Source organism: Anomaloglossus baeobatrachus, chromosome 9 (assembly GCF_048569485.1).
Source record: "Anomaloglossus baeobatrachus isolate aAnoBae1 chromosome 9, aAnoBae1.hap1, whole genome shotgun sequence".
In the NCBI taxonomy this organism is placed as follows: Eukaryota; Metazoa; Chordata; class Amphibia; order Anura; family Aromobatidae; genus Anomaloglossus; species Anomaloglossus baeobatrachus.
In genome coordinates, this window is record NC_134361.1 from 75,020,144 (window position 1) to 75,042,553 (window position 22,410).

Consider the following 22,410-nt stretch of genomic DNA (forward strand, 5'->3'; position numbering starts at 1 on the left):
GCAAAGGAACATCAAGATCTCTGGAGATGGACTTGTAACTTTGGGCTTATTGGTACTTTTCAACAATTTTAGTTCTCAAGTCTCCAGACAGTTTTCTTCCCCTCTTTCAATTCTTCATGCTTAGTGTAGCCTACACAGACACACAATGCAAAAATTGAGTTGACTTCTCCCCTTTTTATTTGCTTTGAGATGTGATTTTCATATTGCCCACACCTGTTACTTGCCACAGGTCAGTCTGAAAGAGCATCACATGCTTGAAACAAAGTTGTTTACTCTCAATTTTGAAATGGTGCCAACAATTTTGTCTGGCCCAGTTTTGAGGCTGTGTGTGAAACGGTGTCCAATTTGCCTTTTTTTCCCCTTTAAAAACAAACATATACTGAATATATATACATATATATATACAGTGTATATATATATATATATATATATATATATATATATATACAGTTAGGTCCAGAAATATTTGGACAGTGACACAATTTTCGCGAGTTGGGCTCTGCATGCCACCACATTGGATTTGAAATGAAACCTCTACAACAGAATTCAAGTGCAGATTGTAACGTTTAATTTGAAGGTTTGAACAAAAATATCTGATAGAAATTGTAGGAATTGTACACATTTCTTTACAAACACTCCACATTTTAGGAGGTCAAAAGTAATTGGACAAATAAACCAAACCCAAACAAAATATTTTTATTTTCAATATTTTGTTGCGAATCCTTTGGAGGCAATCACTGCCTTAAGTCTGGAACCCATGGACATCACCAAACACTGGGTTTCCTCCATCTTAATGCTTTGCCAGGCCTTTGCAGCCGCAGCCTTCAGGTCTTGCTTGTTTGTGGGTCTTTCCGTCTTAAGTCTGGATTTGAGCAAGTGAAATGCATGCTCAATTGGGTTAAGATCTGGTGATTGACTTGGCCATTGCAGAATGTTCACTTCAGAATTCATCCGCCTACTCTTGTCTGCTGTTATGTCATCAATAAACACAAGTGACCCAGTGCCATTGAAAGCAATGCATGCCCATGCCATCACGTTGCCTCCACCATGTTTTACAGAGGATGTGGTGTGCCTTGGATCATGTGCCGTTCCCTTTCTTCTCCAAACTTTTTTCTTCCCATCATTCTGGTACAGGTTGATCTTGGTCTCATCTGTCCATAGAATACTTTTCCAGAACTGAGCTGGCTTCATGAGGTGTTTTTCAGCAAATTTAACTCTGGCCTGTCTATTTTTGGAATTGATGAATGGTTTGCATCTAGATGTGAACCTTTTGTATTTACTTTCATGGAGTCTTCTCTTTACTGTTGACTTAGAGACAGATACATCTACTACACTGAGAGTGTTCTGGACTTCAGTTGATGTTGTGAACGGGTTCTTCTTCACCAAAGAAAGTATGCGGCGATCATCCACCACTGTTGTCATCCGTGGACGCCCAGGCCTTTTTGAGTTCCCAAGCTCACCAGTCAATTCCATTTTTCTCAGAATGAACCCGACTGTTGATTTTGCTACTCCAAGCATGTCTGCTATCTCTCTGATGGATTTTTTCAGCCTCAGGATGTTCTGCTTCACCTCAATTGAGAGTTCCTTAGACCGCATGTTGTTTGGTCACAGCAACAGCTTCCAAATGCAAAACCACACACCTGTAATCAACCCCAGACCTTTTAACTACTTCATTGATTACAGGGTAACAAGGGAGACGCCTTCAGAGTTAATTGCAGCCCTTAGAGTCCCTTGTCCAATAACTTTTGGTCCCTTGAAAAAGAGGAGGCTATGCATTACAGAGCTATGATTCCTAAACCCTTTCTCCGATTTGGATGTGAAAACTCTCATATTGCAGCTGGGAGTGTGCACTTTCAGCCCATATTATATACATAATTGTATTTCTGAACATGTTTTTGTAAACAGCTAAAATAACAAAACTTGTGTCACTGTCCAAATATTTCTGGCCCTGACAGTATATACAGTGCCTACAAGTAGTATTCAACCCCCTGCAGATTTAGCAGGTTTACACATTCGGAATTAACTTGGCATTGTGACATTTGGACTGTAGATCAGCCTGGAAGTGTGAAATGCACTGCAGCAAAAAAGAATGTTATTTCTTTATTTGTTTTTTTTTTTAAATGGTGAAAAGTTTATTCAGAGGGTCATTTATTATTCAACCCCTCAAACCACCAGAATTCTGTTTGGTTCCCCTAAAGTATTAAGAAGTATTTCAGGCACAAAGAACAATGAGCTTCACATGTTTGGATTAATTATCTCTTTTTCCAGCCTTTTCTGACTAATTAAGACCCTTCCCAAACTTGTGAACAGCACTCATACTTGGTCAACATGGGAAAGACACAAAGGAGCATTCCAAGGCCATCAGAGACAAGATCGTGGAGGGTCACAAGGCTGGCAAGGGGTACAAAACCCTTTCCAAGGAGTTGGGCCTACCTGTCTCCACTGTTGGGAACATCATCCGGAAGTGGAAGGCTTATGGAACTACTGTTAGCCTTCCACGTCCTGGACAGCCTTTGAAAGTTTCCACCCGTGCCGAGGCCAGGCTTTTCCGAAGAGTCAAGGCTAACCCAAGGACAACAAGGAAGGAGCTCCGGGAAGATCTCATGGCAGTGGGGACATTGGTTTCAGTTAATACCATAAGTAACGGACTCCACCGCAATGGTCTCCGTTCCAGACGAGCCCGTAAGGTACCTTTACTTTCAAAGCGTCATGTCAAGGCTCGTCTACAGTTTGCTCATGATCACTTGGAGGACTTTGAGACAGACTGGTTCAAGGTTCTATGGTCTGATGAGACCAAGATCGAGATCTTTGGTGCCAACCACACACGTGACGTTTGGAGACTGGATGGCACGGCATACGACCCCAAGAATACCATCCCTACAGTCAAGCATGGTGGTGGCAGCATCATGCTGTGGGGCTGTTTCTCATGTAATAATTTTGTCCAACCTATTTTTGCGCCATTTTCTGAACCCTATAGCATTCTAATTTTTTGGGATATGGGGCTCTGTGATGACTTATTTTTTGCGTCTCGAGCTGACATTTTAATGGTACCATTTTTGCGATGCTACATTTTGATTGCCTGTTATTGTATTTTGCACAAATTTGCAGCAACCAAAAAACATAATTTTGACATTTGGAATTTTGCCTCTATGCCGTTTACTGATCAGATTAATTGATTTTATATTTTGATAGAGCGGACATTTCTGAATGCGGCGATATCAAATATGTGTATATTTTTATTTTAAAACCTTTTGATTTTCAATTGGGCAAATGGTGGGTGATTGAACTTTTATTTATTTATTTATTTTTTTAATACATAGTTACATACAGTTAGGTCCAGAAATATTTGGACAGTGACACAAGTTTTGTTATTTTAGCTGTTTACAAAAACATGTTCAGAAATACAATTATATATATAATATGGGCTGAAAGTGCACACTCCCAGCTGCAATATGAGAGTTTTCACATCCAAATCGGAGAAAGGGTTTAGGTATCATAGCTCTGGAATGCATAGCCTCCTCTTTTTCAAGGGACCAAAAGTAATTGGACAAGTGACTCTAAGGGCTGCAATTAACTCTGAAGGCGTCTCCCTCGTTAACCTGTAATCAATGAAGTAGTTAAAAGGTCTGGGGTTGATTACAGGTGTGTGGTTTTGCATTTGGAAGCTGTTTCTGTGACCAGACAACATGCGGTCTAAGGAACTCTCAATTGAGGTGAAGCAGAACATCCTGAGGCTGAAAAAAAAGAAAAAATCCATCAGAGAGATAGCAGACATGCTTGGAGTAGCAAAATCAACAATCGGGTACATTCTGAGAAAAAAGGAATTGACTGGTGAGCTTGTGAACTCAAAAAGGCCTGGGCGTCCACGGTTGACAACAGTGGTGGATGATCGCCGCATACTTTCTTTGGTGAAGAAGAACCCGTTCACAACATCAACTGAAGTCCAGAACACTCTCAGTGAAGTAGGTGTATCTGTCTCTAAGTCAACAGTAAAGAGAAGACTCCATGAAAGTAAATACAAAGGGTTCACATCTAGATGCAAACCATTCATCAATTCCAAAAATAGACAGGCCAGAGTTAAATTTGCTGAAAAACACCTCATGAAGCCAGCTCAGTTCTGGAAAAGTATTCTATGGACAGATGAGACAAAGATCAAGCTGTACCAGAATGATGGGAAGAAAAAAGTTTGGAGAAGAAAGGGAACGGCACATGATCCAAGGCACACCATATCCTCTGTAAAACATGGTGGAGGCAACGTGATGGCATGGGCATGCATGGCTTTCAATGGCACTGGGTCACTTGTGTTTATTGATGACATAACAGCAGACAAGAGTAGCCGGATGAATTCTGAAGTGTACCGGGATATACTTTCAGCCCAGATTCAGCCAAATACCGCAAAGTTGATCGGACGGCGCTTCATAGTACAGATGGACAATGACCCCAAGCATACAGCCAAAGCTACCCAGGAGTTCATGAGTGCAAAAAAGTGGAACATTCTGCAATGGCCAAGTCAATCACCAGATCTTAACCCAATTGAGCAGGCATTTCACTTGCTCAAATCCAGACTTAAGACGGAAAGACCCACAAACATGCAAGACCTGAAGGCTGCGGCTGTAAAGGCCTGGCAAAGCATTAAGAAGGAGGAAACCCAGCGTTTGGTGATGTCCATGGGTTCCAGACTTAAGGCAGTGATTGCCTCCAAAGGATTCGCAACAAAATATTGAAAATAAAAATATTTTGTTTGGGTTTGGTTTATTTGTCCAATTACTTTTGACCTCCTAAAATGTGGAGTGTTTGTAAAGAAATGTGTACAAGTCCTACAATTTCTATCAGATATTTTTGTTCAAACCTTCAAATTAAACGTTACAATCTGCACTTGAATTCTGTTGTAGAGGTTTCATTTCAAATCCAATGTGGTGGCATGCAGAGCCCAACTCGCGAAAATTGTGTCACTGTCCAAATATTTCTGGACCTAACTGTAGTTACTTAGGTTGAAAAAAGACCTAGGTCCATCTAGTTCAACCTTCCTCTACCAATTCTACATTTTGTCCCTAAAAGTCACTTATAACCAATAATGTTTTGTGTAGTGAGGAAATCATCCAGCCCTTTTTTAAAAGCTGTTATAGTATCAGCCATTACTACCTCTTGTGGTCGGCATTCCACAGTCTGACTGCTCTAACTGTAAATAACCCTTTCCTATTTAGCTGCCGGAATCACTTTTCTTCCATTTGCAATGTATGCCCCCTGGTCCTTAGTACTGTCTTTGGAAGAAATAAGTAATGTGCCAGTCCATTATATTGACCACACATGTATTTATACATATAAATGAGATCTCCTCTGAGACGTCTTTTTTCTAATGTTTTAAAACTTTTTACTAGTCCCCCTGGGGGGTGGTTATAAGGATTAGCAGTCCTTGTTCATTTCTGTAGATGACAGCTGCACAGCTCTGATCTGCAGAAATGCTGCTCTTCTCTAACAGTCAGCGCTTTGCCAGCAGTAAGAGGAAGTGAGTCATGTGAGCTACAGGAGTCATCACATGACCCGGTGCTACCATTGCAACCATCGGCTCCAGGTAATCATGTCCCTGGGCCTCTGATGGCAGCAGGAAAACACACGTTCCCTGTTGCGGGCATTTATATCGTGCTGTCACATTTTGACAGCACGATCTAAGGGGTTAACAGGCGCGGGTGGATCACAGATCCACCCGCGCCTGATAGCCGCACATGTCAGCTGCTCAAAACAGCTGACATGCGCGGGACTCACCTCCGGCTCACCACAGCAGCCGGTGGTGATTACCCCAACATGAGCCATGACGTACCCAGTACGTCATGTGTCGTAAAGAGGTTAAAAATATTACTTTTATTTCAGTCCATTAAAACAAAGTGATGACAAACAGGATAAAAACTAGCGCATTTCTGGTACGCTAGTCACCCTTAATCATGTCGAGCGCACCAGAAATACTTCAGTTTTTTATCTTGTTTGTGATCACTTCATTTAATGGACTTAAATAAAATAAATATTTTTAGCCACTGGATGGATGTGCTGAAAAAGCCATGTTCTTTTATACATAATGATACAATTATGTTTTGCTGTGAAGGTTAATATGGCTGTTTTCTCCTTGTATATAAGTGAGCAGGCCATGTTTGTTTATGCAGCTGGGAACCTTTGCCTTCAATGGTTTACTGTGAATCAGGTACTGGCTGGAATAATCTAAGCAGCATGTTATGTTCTATACAAGCACTTATGTGAAAAAAAAATCAATACGGACGAATTGGGTATTGTGTTATCCAACTGCTCCAAAGCCATGTCATTGTACTGCTGCAGCCATCCTACATTGTGTCCTGATGTTTTATCAGAAGCATAATCTCACTACAAATGCACAAGCATAAAAGATATTACAAAGATGTGGTGGGAACATAAGGTCTGCAACATTCTGGCCACAATGCTGACACCTAAACCCACTAAGGCGTTAAATTTGTAACTAAAAGATTGTCTGGCCTGTGTTTCCCACTTTAATCTATATTTTCACCTTGGGAAATGTCTGCCTTCTATTGATTTTGCAAGAAAAATACAAGATAGAATACATTACACATGGTAAATCTTAAGGTACAACACAATTATGTCTTAAGCAGCCTTTGAGAGTCTATACAACATGGTTACATGGTTTGCAAGTGGATAGTTATTACCCAGTGTTCTCATAATTCACTACCATGTTTTCTACTAATGAATTTTACTGCACTAATATAGCATTAGTTGTTAATTAACGATTTCCTGCTTTTGCATTTGTTCATCTATTTACCTATTCTGTTCAGTTCAGGTCGGAAACGAAGATCAATGTAATTAAGTGACAGTTGGATTTAAAAAGAATTTACTTGCAGAGACGTGCCGAGGTCTTCGTAACATCTGATACAATGAGCTGGTAGGGTATCCTCTGCTGTCAGAGGGTTTAGCCAAAGGATGAAACATGCGTGTTTAAAAATGTCACCGAGATCACACAGGACGGAAACTAATGGCTACCAATACTGTACTGTACAATACGTTTGCTTATTTTTCTTTTCTATAATCATTAGTGATGGGCAAATAGTAACTATGTGTTTGGATAATGCTTACCGAATACCAAGTATTATTCCACTATTCGGCAAAGCAAGAAAAATGTTTGACTTGCATTAAGTTCGTTATTCGTGACGAATACTGGAATAGTACTTTGGGATTCGTTGCAAGTAATCTGAACATGAATAGAAATGAGGTAGGAAAAACAAACGAGCACTCACCAGTTTTGCTGTGCGATGATCAGAGTATTTTATTCATACTTGGAGGTTACATGCTGCGGCAAACGGGGAGGGGGTGAGACAGGACAGATTTTTAGACGACGGCCATTTCGCCCCCTAGGGTGGGGCTTCGACAGGTCTAACGGGTTGGTTAGACCTGTCGAAGCCCCACCCTATGGGGCGAAACGGCCGTCGTCTAACGTGATGTCCTGTCTCACCAACTCCCCATTTGCCGCAGCATGTAACCTCCAAATATGAATAAAATACTTTGATCATCGCACAGCAAAACTGGTGAGTGCTCGTTCGTTTTTCCTACCTCATTTCTATGAGATTTTTGTCTGCTTTTTTGAATGAGCACCACGCAGCTGTGATCAGTAGTTACCCACTTACTGTCCTCTTGCACAACTGCAGAAGCTGAAGCTGTGGAAATAGAGCTTTCAAGTGTGAATTGTGGTTGTCCATCCATCAGGAGGCACATTCTGCAGAGTAGTGCCCTGTAATTCTTTCTATTGAGCTATTTTCAATCTGAACATCACTAATAATCACATTTGTTTATTTTTTTACTGTTGAGTTAAAAAATAACTACAAGACCTTAGTTCCTTTTTGAAAATCTTTGCACCACTGCCTCGGACACTCATCAATCGATATCACAGGTCTACAAAATCCTGACTTCTACGGCGTTGGAATCCTCCCTTATTTTTGCTCAGCCTGGGAGACGGAAGTCATTCTGGTGCGCTGCTTCCACCTGACCCAAAAGTCTACAGTCGCCATTTGCTTGCAAGAAACCAGTTACAAAATACTCTCTAGATGGTATCAGGTCCCAACTTCTCTCCATGCATGGTGAGTTGATACACATGGCATTTCTGGGGTGGTACTCAAGTAAGGTCCAAAACCATCTCAAGTAGATGTAAAAACTTGGCACCCAAGAAAAATGTGAATAGTGGTCTTAGTGGTAATTGCCACATAGACAGCGGTGGACACAGCATCATTCCTGACTACACCGGTTGCTATACCCTTCTGAGGACCCCCTGAACGCACACTGATGAAGGTTTTTGACCAAAACGTCTGTGCTTGTGCTGGTCCTACAAGTTCTTCTCAATAAAAGACCACTATTCACATTTATCTTGAGTGCCAAGCTTTTACATCTACTCTCCATGCGTGTTGTCTAGATGTACCCGATATTCGCTGGCAATGGGGTGCGCAAGGTGGCACTATGTCCCATATCTATTAGTATTGCCTAGGTTTGGCGGCCTTTTGTGAGAAGGTATTGGAGGCCATACAGGAGGTTATGGGGATTTTGTTCCTAAGCACCCCGAAGCAGTCTTGTTATATATGTCCAATGTGCCGGAGAAGACCTATAAGAAGTCCCTCTTATGGCATCTCCCTCAGGCCGCCAAGACAATGATCCCACGTCATTGGAAAACATTGTGACATACCGCATGGAGAAGGTGATGGCTCAGTCACGGGGAGAGGTTGCAGCTACAGCCACCAAGTGGGAATCTTTTTTCTCTGGGCCAAAGTTTCTCCTACTACATTAATCCCCTAGATGATTGTTTCCTTGGCATGCGTTATTCACACAACCCACTTTCTAGTATACAGGCGATACACCAGTCCTGGCCCACGGGATCCTTCTCTTTCCCTTTCCATATATCTGTACCTCTCTTTCTTGTAATGTTTATTTTCCTATGTTCTATTGTTCCTGGTCTATTTTATTGACCTTGTACTTTTGCATTTACATTTGTACTGTTCTTGGGCACCCTGCGTGGCTGTCACATAGGGGCTCTATTTTTTTGCATGTTTAACTTCATCAATATCTTCTTTAAAATCCATGGAACATTGAATTACAAAAAAATAACTACAAGACATCTAAACCCATAGGATGTCACCCTTTAAAAAAACTTTATAAGGTGAGCTCCAAACCCATATATAATGTATCTAACACTTCTTGAATTCCCATTCACTTACATTACATATGCAGACAGAATAATAAGCCAAAATCCACCCAAGTGAATGCCACCAAGAGGGGATTAACTAGTGAAGATATCAACCTATAACAACGTTTTAATTTAAGCCCAAAATTTGGTTGCTGTTTGATTCTGTCTATAACTTTTTCCCTCCTAAATATTCTACAATTGACTGTATGTGAAACCACATATATGAACCACAGCAACTCTGCCACAAAGTCAAGTAGAGACCACGTAAAATTGCACAGCATGGTCACCAAGTGCTGAAGTGCATTGTGTATAAAAGTCACCAATGCTGCAATCCTCCAGTCCTCCTCTGCAGTAGAGATGAGTGAACCTGAGGTTCAATGTTCGGAGTTCGGGTCTGGAAACCGACTTCCAAAAAAATAAAGTTCAGGTTCGAAGTTCGAATGAGTTAGGGGTGCAAACCACTCAAGTGAGCAATGCTGTGCTTGGGTAAGATTGAGGCTCAACTCTGTACGAGCTGCGTGCAGAGTATGAATGGCTCACACTGGTGGTAAAATCAGCATGATCAGAAGCAGTGTGCACACACAAAGTGTTCTGTTTATGGTTGGCTGCATGTGGGTGGAGCCACAATGTGCCCAATTATTGACTTCTATTGAGGTTCGGATCAAGTCAGGGTCACAAACCAAACTTTATAAGGATCGAATGTACCTGGCAACCGAACTTCCAAAAGTTCACTCATCTCTACTCTGCTGCACCTCCATGCCCTACCAAACACAATGCTACATGTTGGATTTTGAGCTGTAAAGTCTGCGATCACTGCACTCTGGAGCAATGGAAACAACTTCTATGGAGTGATAATTTACACTTATCTGCCTGGAAGCTTGATGGATAAGTCAGGGTTTGTTGAATCCCGGGAGAACATTACCTGCCTGACTCCATTGTATGAATTGTAAAATTGGAGAACAGATAATATTATAGAGTTGTTTTTCCTGGGTGGGGTTGGTCAATGTCTCTTTGTTGTGATCAAGGGTAATATCAATACTTAAGCTTACTAAGATGTTTTGGAGAGATATATGCTTCTATGTGGGAACAGTTTAGTGAAAGTCACTTTTCTTATTCGGCATGACTGTGCCCAAGTGCAAAATCTAGGGTCTATTAAAGACATTGTTGGGTGAGTTTGGTGGGAAAGAAATTGAGTGATCACAGAGACCCTTGAGCTCTTCCACTCTTAAATAGAGTTGAGATGAACTAAAATAGAGATTCTGAGCGCTCTTGTTCAACATCAGTCTGACCACACAAAAATTTGCAAAAATTCCCTCAGACACAGTTCAACATGAAGAAAACTTTCTCAGAAGAGTGGAAGCTGTTTTAGCTACAAAGAGGAATGGGATTGGCAATTCCTTATTATACCTATAGATTTAGAAGGAGGTGTCATAATGGCTTCTATAGGTGTAATTGGTAGGTGTCCTAAAACTTTTGTCCAGGGCTCATTGAAGTCATGCTGGCACTATTATTGGCTTTTATAGTGATTAGTTGGTGACTATACTAGAATCCTGTAAGTAGGGACGTGCGCACCGTTGGATGTTCGAGTTCGCCGTGTTTCAACTTAGTTAAAAGTTCAGTTCAGGACCTGGAAATGACCCTGGACATCGATACCCATATAAGTCAATGGTGACCCAAACTTTGGTGCTGTGAAATGGCTGTAAAATAATTGTAGTAAGGGCCAGGGGGCTGTGAAAGGAAGTACAATGGGGGCAAATGCCCTGCAAATGTGAATATGGAATAAAAGAAAAATTATGTGGGGTACTGCCTATTTTAGATAACCAGTGCAGGTAAAGCAGACAACTGCAGGCTGCAACCCTCAGCTGTCAGTTTTACTTTGGCAGGTTATCCAGAAAAGAGGGAATCCCACACTGTTTTCAAATTATTTACATAAATATTTTTTTTATTTTTTTAAATGGCTCTACTCTATTTTTGAAAACTAGCCAGGGCTAGCAGACAGCTGGGGGCTGATATTATCAGGCTGGGAAGGCCCATGTTATTTGCCCCCTTTCCAGTCTAAAAATAGCAGCCCACTGCCACCACAGAAGTGACGCATCCATTAAATGCACCAATTCTGGAGCTTTTTTGTCTCTTCTCGATTGCCACCGCACCAGGGCAGTCTTTTGGGGATGATGTCAGCTATGACTTGACAGCTGGCTTTAAGCCCAGGGGTTAGTAATGGATAGGCATCTATCTGACACCCTCATTACTAACCCGGTAAGTCTAGAGTTAAAAATGCCACATGCCCTCATTCACCACTTATTGAACCAATAAAAAAATTCTGAAGTTCCAATGTAATCCAATTGAGGAATAGACTCCTCCACTCTCTTGATCACTAATTTATTAATTAAAAAGAAATCCTAGAAGTTACAACGTAATCCAATAGAGTAATGTCCAATGATGCCCATCTATTCCAATGGAGTTTAGTTCTTAGAGCATTCTCAGTACAAGGCTCCATAGGTCACTGCCATTCAGCGGCAGCCCGGACTTTCTCCCGGTTTTTCCAAAACCTTTACTATTTGGATAGCTTGTTTAAGTTCTACATACAGTACTTTGATATCTGTATAGAAAAGAACATCATAGAAAACCACAACTGAGAAAGACGACCATGCTTATAATAAGAATAATTTGTATTTTATTAAAAAAGAGACATCTTAATTTTTTTATGTATGTATGTATGTATGTAGAGTTCAAAACAAAGATCTTTCATGTATAGTACACAGAAGTTAAGGATATTAAATTTTGTTGCCTTATTATATTTAGGTAAAAATTAGTCAATAGACACAAATGTCCCTTCAGATGTCTGCGAATCGTGTATGTTTTATTCATATTTCTGATGAATATCAAAAAGCAAAAAAGAAAGAATATCATTACTTACAGCAAGATGGAATTGCAGCTGTATATTGCTCAGGCCAAAAAACTACTACTACTCCAGCAGGATACAGCTAAACCCCCACTAGGTGAAGGCAACACAGGTGCAGGGGGAGCCATTCACACTCAATTCCAAATATGGAGGAGGTAATGGCTGGATGGTAAAACTGCACACTGGTGGCTTGCATAGAGCACTGTTCACACTAGCAGACGCACAGTCACAAACCCGCAGCCTAGTAGGTGACGCCCATACTATTAGATCAGGCGGGCTGCCAAGCCGTACCCCCACTGCGCGCTACATTAGGGACAGAAACTCTAATGGCAAGGCCGAACAAAAAAGGGGCCTGGCTGTATCCTGTACAATAAAAATATATGAGGTTTTTGTGCAGTGTGAAGTTTTACCATCCAGCCATTACCTCCTCCATATTTCGAAGTGAGTGTGAATGGCTCCCCCTGCACCTGTGTTGCCTTCACCTAGTGGGGGTTTAGCTGTATCCTGCTGGAGTAGTAGTAGTTTTTTGGCCTGAGCAATATACAGCTGCAATTCCATATTTCTGATGAATAGAAATATATCAGATATGACTGTGGAGCTGTTCACATGTCTGTATCTTTTTGAGGACCATACGTGTATAAAAAAGTATCTCCGACATGTTCATTCTTCATTTGTTTTTCATAGTCATAGCTCAAAATTACTCAAGCAAGTCTGTGAAAATCACTGTGAAAATCACTGACAGCACACAATGCCACCCATGTGCTGTCTGTTTTTAGAAGCTTTGAATTGTTCATATCTATATATCTATCTATCTATCTATCTATCTATCTATCTATCTATATATATATATATATATATATATACACTGACCGTATTTTTCGCTTTATAAGACACACCTGATTATAAGACGCACCCCCAAATTTGGTGAAGGAAAAGAGATTTTTTTTTTTTAAATGTTAAATGGGGCCCGTCTTATAATGCCTGTGTCTGTCTAACAAATCAGATAGGGTATATGTCCCTTATAGCCCCCCATCCTAAAATTAGCCCCCTTAATCTGGATATGGCTCCCTTATATTGAATCTAGCCCCCTTGTCCTGGCACACGTCCCCCAGTGATGCCACATGTCGCCCATTGATGGCACACGTCCCCTATTGCTGGCACAAGTCTCCTATTGCTGACACATGTCTCCTATTGCTGGCACATGTCCCCTATTTATGGCACATGTCCCCCTTTGCTGGCACAAGTCTCCTATTGCTGGCACAATTCTCCTATTGCTGGCATACATCTCATATTGCGGGCACACGTCTCTTACTGCTGGCACACGTCTCCTACAGCTGGCACAAGTCTCCTATAGCTGGCACAAGTCTCCTATTGCTGGCACACATCCCATATTGCTGGCACACATCCCCTACAGCTGGCACAGGTCTTCTATTGCTGGCATAAGTCTCCTATTGCTGGCACACATCCCATATTGCTGGCAAACATCTCCTATAGCTGGCACAGGTCTCCTATTAATGGCACACATCCCCCTGTGTTTGATATGGCCCCCATCCTGCTGCCCATAGTAAAATAAACACTTTACTTCACCTTCTCCAGTGCTGTCCTCCCGGTGTCTCCCTCTGTGCTGCTGAGCTCCTGCACTTCCTGGTTCTCAGTGTCGGTCATGTGCTTGGCACAGCAGAGTGACATGATCTCTGCGTGCCTGATCACAGCGGCAGCAGTGAGATCGGGGAGACACCGGGAGACACACTGGAGGAGGTAAGTAAAGCTTTTTTATTTTAGGATGGGCAGCAGCATGGGGGCCATATCTAACACGGGGGGGGGGCATGTGCGATCAAAGGGGGGCACAGGCACATATAATATGCGCCGCTCCCCCAGCCCATTGCCACAGTGCGGATTCAGCACCACAGTGATGGACAGCGGCAGTGCATATTATATGAGTGGGAACAGGAGATCTCCCGCTGCCTCCTGCAGGCTGTACCAGTCTTCACCAGCCCTCAGCACCGCTCCAGAGTTGTCCCCACCTCCCCTGGACCCTGCAGTATATAATCCGTATATTCGGATTATAAGACACACCACCTACTTTCCCCAAAAATTTGGGGGAGCAAAAGTGCGTCTTATAATGCGAAAAATACGGTATATTGAAAAATCACTGAATAAACACTGATGGTAAAAACTAGTGTTGAGCGGACCCGGATCTGAAAAATCCGGATCCGCACGGTTCGAGGTTCCAATCCGAGTCAGTCCGACCAGTACCCGGGATCCGGGGTGCACAATCCGGATCCGTTTTTTTTTTTTTTCTTTTCTTCTCTCTCTCTTTCTCTCTCTCTCTCTCGTCCCGGATCCGACTCCCCATTCATTTACATAGCCACGGATTCCGGATCGGATCCGGACTTCGGCGTCAACCCGATCCGGATCCGTCGGACCCGGATTATAGCCGATCCGCTCAACTCTAGTAAAAACCCAAAACTCACACACTGACCAAACAGTGATGAAAATCCGTTCAAAAACACTGACGAAAATGTAGATTTTTTTGTATACTTAGTAAATTCACTGAGCCTGAATGTTTCTAGCAACTCAATAAAATGATAAGGAATGGCCTACATCCACATACATGTGTCTAAGCGTGAGAAAAAGAGACATCAAGCCTTGCTGATGGATGATACTGCCAGACAATGCACACAAGCCCTTCCATTAATAAACGACTTACTACATCAGTTTGTCTTTGAAGTGTATGCCTTGAATCAATTCTTGTAAAAGCCTATCCACTATATGGTATATTTTAGCAAATGCGATATATGAGTAATTTTTGTTTTATTTGCTTTTTAACCCCTTCACGACATATGACACAAACTTTCATCATCTGCCATGTCCCTGCCGTTGATGTGAGCTCGCGAGCTGAACTCGAATCTTTCCCTGTCATGTACCTTTAACAGCTAGGGCGGATCTAAGATCTTCCCACAGCTGTTAACCAGTGAAATGCCACTGCTAATCTCTGATTGTGGGCATTAGCACGTGTGGTCAGAGGTGTGTGTCATTCCCTGCTCCCCTTGGCACGCCCATGATGAGATTGCAGTACGTTGATGGGTTTTCATGACAGCGAGCGGTCATCTGATGACCTCTGTCTGTCATTACAATCCTCTTGTGAATGCCAACTGCAAGCCGGCATTGAAAGGAGATCTTTTGAGGTATCCTCTGTGCGCATCTACTCTGCCTCCAACCTCCAACTGGCTATCATTTATCGTCCTCCAGGGCCAGCCACTACCTTTTTTGACCATTTCACCACATGGCTACTACATATCCTTTCCAACGACATCCCCACCATCATCATGGGTGACTTCAACATCCCCATTAACACTTCCCACTCATCTGTCATTAAACGTCTAACACTCACTTCCTCCTTCGGTCTCACCCAATGGTCCTCTGCAGCTACTCACAAAGATGGCCAAACGCTGGACCTCATCTTCACTCGCCTCTGTTCCCTATCTAACCTCTCTAACTCACCTCTTCCCCTGTCTGACCACCACCTACTCACATTCTGTTCCCTCTCTTCTCCAAGTACGCAACCCCCCTCCACAAACTTTCACACCCTCGCAGAAATATCAAACACCTTGATCTACACGCACTTTCTCAGTTTCTTTTTCCCTCTTGCAGACATTGCTTCTTTACATGATGCAGATGCTGCTGCCACTTTATACAACATGACCATCTCTGCAGCTCTCGAATCAGCTGCCCCCCTCACATACACAAAAACCTGCACAATCAACAGGCAACCCTGGCACACGAGCCAGACTAAAGAATTGAGACGGGTTTCCAGAATCGCTGAGCGCAGATGGAAGAGGTCTCATTCCACTGAGCACTTTGTCACATACAAACAGGCCCTCACTACTTTCAAGTCCACACTCACTGCTGCAAAACAAACCTACTTCTCATGTCTGATATCCTCTCTATCTCACAACCCCAAACAGCTGTTCAACACTTTCAACTCTCTCCTCCATCCCCCAGCACCACCTCCCTCTCCTCTCATCTCAGCTGAAGACTTTGCCTCTTTCTTCAAGCAGAAGATTGACAACATCAGAGCAAGCTTTGGCCCACAATCACAACAGCCCCACCTCACAACTACTCAGCCTTCTTCCTCCAAATCAAGCTTCTCTGCCATGACAGAAGATCATCTTTCCACTTTATTCTCAAAATCACTTCTCACAACCTGCCCGCTTGATCCCCTCCCATCCCACCTCATCCCCAATCTCACCCCAGTCTTCATCCCAGCCCTAACCCTTCTCTTCAACCTATCACTAACAACTGATGTATTCCCTTCATGCTTTAAACATGCCTTCATTACACCCATCCTCAAAAAACCCTCCCTTGATTCTTCCTCTGTGTCAAACTATCGCCCCAAATCACTTCTCCCCTATGCCTCAAACTGCTGGAACAGCATGTCCATCTCGAATTGTCCTCATACCTCTCTTCCTGCTCCGTCTTTGACTGTCTAGAATCTGGCTTCCGACCCCATCATTCCACTGAAACTGCCCTAACTAAAGTCACTAATGACCTACTAACTGCCAAAGCCAAGTGACACTACTCTATCATCCTACTCCTGGACCTGTCCTCTGCCTTTGACACAGTAGACCTCTCCCTTCTACTACAAATTCTCTCATCTCTGGGCAGCACAGACTTGGCCCTATCCTGGATCTCCTCATACTTAACCGACCGAACTTTCAGCGTCTCCCACTCTTACACCCCTTCCTCATCTTGCCCCCTATCTGTAGGGGTCCCCCAAGGTTCAGTTCTAGGACCCTTGCTGTTCTCAATCTACACGTTCAACCTCGGATGGCTCATAAAGTCCCACGGCTTTCAGTATCACCTCTATGCTGATGATACGCAGATCTACCTCTCTGGACCTGACATCACCTCCCTACTAACCAAAATCCCACAATGTCTGTCTGCTATTTCATCCTTTTTCTCTGCTCGATTCCTAAAACTGAACATGGACAAAACAGAATTCATTATCTTTCCTCTTCCTCACTCAACCCCCCCACCTGACCTATTCATCAATGTCAATGGCTGCTCACTTTCCCCAGTGCCATGTGCTCGATGCCTGGGAGTAACTCTAGACTCCGATCTCTCTTTCAAGGCACACATCCAAGCCCTCTCCACCTCCTGCCACTTCCAAAACAAAAAAAAATTCCTGTTTTCATACATTCCTTTCCCAAGAAGCTGCAAAAACTCTAGTGCATGCCCTTATTATCTCCCTCCTGGATTATTGCAACCTCCTGCTCTGTGTCCTCCCTTCTAACAGTCTCGCACCCCTACAATCTATTCTAAACTATGCTGCCCGACTGATCCACTTGTCCCTCCGCTGCTCCCTCGACCTCTCCTCTCTGCCAATCCCTTCACTGGCTTCCCATTGCCCAACAACTCCAGTTCAAAATCCTAACCATAACCTACAAAGCCATCCACAACCTATCTCCTCCCTACATCTGTGACCTAGTCTCCCAGTACTTACCTGCACGTAACCTTCGATCCTCGCAAGATCTCCTTCTCTACTACCCTCTCATCTCCTCTTCCCACCATCGCATCCAAGATTTCTTGCGTGTCTCCCCCATACTCTGGAATGCTCTACCACAACACATAAGACTCTTGCCTACCTTGACAAGCTTCAAAAGGAACCTGAAGACCCACCTCTTCCGACAAACCTACAACCTGCCGTAACCCTCAGTCTGATACAGCACCGCATGACCAGCTCTACCCTCACCTACTTTATCCTCACCCATCCCTCGTAGACTGTGAGTCCTCGCGGGCAGGGACCTCTGTCCTCCTGTATCTGTCTGTGCCTTGTATTTTTTATGATTATTGTACCTATTCCTATTTTGTATACCCCTTTCACATGTAAAGCGCCATGGAATAAATGACGCAATAATAATAATTAATAATAATAATAATAATAATAATAATTGTGATTTCTGCTCTACAGAGCAGTGCTGATGTCAATACTAATGTTGATAATATTGCTCTGTACAGCACAAGTGATCATACTTGTGCTTTACAGATTGTATATAGAGGGGGTATGTGGGGGCTCATATTGTATATAGAGGGGCTATGTGGGGGCTCATACTGTATATAGAAAGGCTATAAGAGGGTCTAATATTTTATATAGGGACTATGTTGGGGCTCGTTCAAAAATATCTAAACAAACTGGAACATTGGGCAGTAAATAACAGAATAGATTTTAACAGGCAGAAATGTAAACTAATACAAAAATGAAAAACAAAAACACATTCAGAATGGGAGGATTGGGGCTGAGAAACAGCACATGTGATAAAGACTTTGGTATATTAATAGATCAATAGATCACAGACTGAATATGAGTCAACAGTGTGATGCAGCAGCAAAAAAGGCAAACACAATTCTGGGATGTATTACAAAAGCATGAGACTAGATCACGTGAAGTAATTATTGCCCTCTACTCTTTGGTCAGACCACATCTAGAATACTGTGTCCAATTCTGGACACCACATTTTAAAAAATACCCCAACAAACTGAAGAGAAGAGCAACCACAATGGTGACCGGTCTGCAAACCATGTCCTATGAAGAACGGTTACAGCATTTTGGAATGCTTAGCTTGCAAAAAAGAAGACTGAGAGAAGACTTAATAGCTGTCTACAAATACAGTGCTGGCCAAAAGTATTGGCACCCCTGCAATTCTGTCAGATAATACTCAGTTTCTTCTTGAAAATGATTGCAATCACAAATTCTTTGGTATTATTATCTCCATTTAATTTGTCGTCAATGAAAAAAAAAAAAAATGTCAAAAAGCCAAATTGGATATAATTCCACAGCAAACATAAAAAGGGGGTGGAAAAAAGTATTGGCACTGTTTGAAAAATCATGTGATGCTTCTCTAATTTGTGTAATTAACAGCACCTGTAACTTACCTGTGGCACCTAACAGGTGTTGGCAATAACTAAATCACACTTGCAGCCAGTTGACATGGATTAAAGTTGACTCAACCTCTGTCCTGTGTCCTTGTGTGTACCACATTGAGCATGGAGAAAAGAAAGAAGACCAAAGAACTGTCTGAGGACTTGAAACTCCAAATTGTGAGGAAGCATGAGCAATCTCAAGGCTACAAGTCCATCTCCAAAGACCTGAAAGTTCCTGTGTCTACGGTGCGCAGTGTCATCAAGAATTTTAAAGCCCATGGCACTGTGGCTAACCTCGCTAGATGTGGAAGGAAAAGAAAAATTGACGAGAAATTTCAACGCAAGATTGTGCGGATGGTGGATAAAGAACCTCGACTAACATCCAAAAAAAAAGTTCAAGCTGCCCTGCAGTCCGAGGGTACAACAGTGTCAACCCGTACTATCTGTCGGCGTCTGAATGAAAAGGGACTGTATGGTAGGATACCCAGGAAGACCCCACTTCTTACCCCGAGACATAAAAAAGCCAGGCTGGAGTTTGCCAAAACGTACCTGAGAAAGCCTAAAACGTTTTGGAAGAATGTTCTCTGGTCAGATGAGGCAAAAGTAGAGCTTTTTTGGAAAAGCCATCAACATAGAGTTTACAGGAAAAAAAAGAGGCATTCAAAGAAAAGATCATGGTCCCTACAGTCAAACATGGCAGAAGTTCCCTGATGTTTTGGGGTTGCTTTGCTGCCTCTGGCACTGGACTGCTTGACCGTGTGCATGGCATTATGAAGTCTGAAGGCTAGAGTTATTTTGGCTAAAGGTTGTGAAACCAAGTATTAGGGGCACTTTACACGTTGCGACATCTCTAGCATCGGCTAGCGATGTCGAGCGCGAAAGCACCCGCCCCCATCGCACATGCAATATGTGGTGATAGCTGCCTTAGCGAACATTATTGCTACGGCAGCTTCACACGCACATACCTTGTTGGCGATGTCGCGGTGACTGCCGAACAATCCCTCCCTCAAGGGGGAGGTGCGTTCGGCATCACCGCGACGTCACTGCGACGTCACTAAGCGGCAGGCCAATAGAAGGGGAGGGGCGGAGATGAACGGGACGTAACATCCCACCCACCTCCTTCCTTCCGCATTGGTGGCGGGATGCAGGTAAGGAGATGTTTGTCGTTCCTGCGGCTTCACACACAGCGATGTGTGCTGCTGCAGGAACGACAAACAACATCGTACCAGCAGAAGTAACGACATTATAGAATGGAGCGACGTGTCACCGATCACCGAGTTTTGACATTTTTGGGATCGGTGATCGTCGCTCTTAGGGTTTACACGTTGCGATGTCGGTAACGGCGCCGGATATGCGTCACTAACGACGTGACCCCGACGATATATCGTTACCGATGTCACAACGTGTAAAGGGTGCCAATACTTTTGTCTGGCCCATTTTTGGAGTTTTGTTTGAAATGATCAATGATTTGATTTTTGTTTCATTCTCTTTTGTGTTTTTTCATTGCAAGCAAAATAAATGAAGATAATAATACCAAAGAATTTGTGATTGCAATCATTTTCAAGAAACTGAGTATTATCTGACAGAATTGCAGGGGTGCCAATACTTTTCGCCAGCACTGTAGCTAAAGGGCTGTCACACTGTAGCGGTATCAGCCCTATTGTTCTCATTTGCACAAGGAAAGACTAGAAGCAATGGGGTGAAACTGATTGGGAGGAGACAGAGATTAGATGTTAGAAAAAACATTTTGACAGTTAGGCTATGTGCGCACGTTGCGTACAGTCACTGCAGAAACTTCTGCAGCGATCTGAAGAGCACACGTGCGCTTCAAATCGCTGCAGAAAATGTCCGTAGTGAAAAAAAAAAAAGCTGATTCCATGCGCTCTGCCTGCAGCTCCTGCCATAGACAGAGCAGGGGCTGCCGGCAAAGCGCACGGAAGAAGTGACATGTCACTTCTTAGAACGCACGCTTCGGGCAGCAGCCGAAGCGCTGCGCTCTAAGACGCCACATGCGCACGGCTCCTGCATAATCTTCATAGATTATGCAGGGGACGCAGGATGCATGCAGTTACGCTGCGCTACAAAGCGCAGCATAACTGCATGTATTTATGCAACGTGCGCACATAGCCTTAGGGTGATTATTGAGTGGAACGGGCTCACAAACGAGCTAGTGAGTGAGTTCCTCATCAATGGAAATCATCAAACAGAGGCTGCACAGTTATCTCTGTGGGATGATATAGTGAATTCTGCTGTGAGCAGAGAATTGCACCAGATGACCCTGGAAGTCCCTTCCAACTCTACCATTCAATGATATAGGGGGGCTATGGGAGATCTCATGCTGTATATAGGAGGCTATGTGGGGGCTCATCCTGTATGTAGAGAGCTATCTGAGGTCTCATGCTGTATATAGGGGGCTATGTGAGGGCTCATCCTGTATGTAGGGAGCTATGTGGGTGCTCATGCTGTATATAGGGAGGCTGTTTGAGCTCATACTGTATATAGAAGTATATCTGGAGGCTCATACTTTGTGTGAGGGTCTATGTGGAGGCTCATACTCTATATGGGGGCAGTGTGAGATCTCATACTGTATGTAGGGGGCTAGGTGGGGGCTCATGTTGTATATAGTGGGCTATGAGAGGGCTCATCCTGTATGTAGGGAGCTATGTGGGGGCTCATGCTGTATATAGGGGGCCCTGTGTGAGCTCATACTGGGGGGGCTCATCCTGTATGTAGGGAGCTACATGAGGGCTCATGCTGCATTTAGGAGGGCTGTGTGTGAGCTCATACTGTATATAGGGGGCTATGAGAGGGCTCATCCTGTATGTAGGGAGCTATGTGGAGGCTCATGCTGTATATAGGGGGGCTGTGTGTGAGCTCATACTGTATACAGGGGGCTATGAGAGGGCTCATCCTGTATGTAGGGAGCTATGTGGAGGCTCATGCTGTATATAGGGGGGCTGTGTGTGAGCTCATACTGTATATAGAAGATTATCTGGAGGCTCATACTTTATGTAAGGATCTGTTTGGAGGCTCATACTGTATATAGGGGGCTGTCTGAAATCTCATACTGTATGTAGGAGGCTATGTGGGGGCCCATCCTGTATGTAGGAAGCTATGTGAGGGCTCATGTTGTATGTAGGGGGATATGTGTGAGCTCATGCTGTATATAGAAGATTATCTGTAGGCTCATACTTTATGTAAGGGTCTGTGTTTGTGCTCATACTGTATATTGGGGGATGTCAGCTTACTTAATTCTGCTCAATAATAAGTGATACCATTACTATTAATGTAAAGTAATAATTATAATTATTACTAGAAGGTGGTCCGATTCTAACACATCGGGTATTCTAGAATTTATTGTTTGTGGAGCGCTGTGTATCTG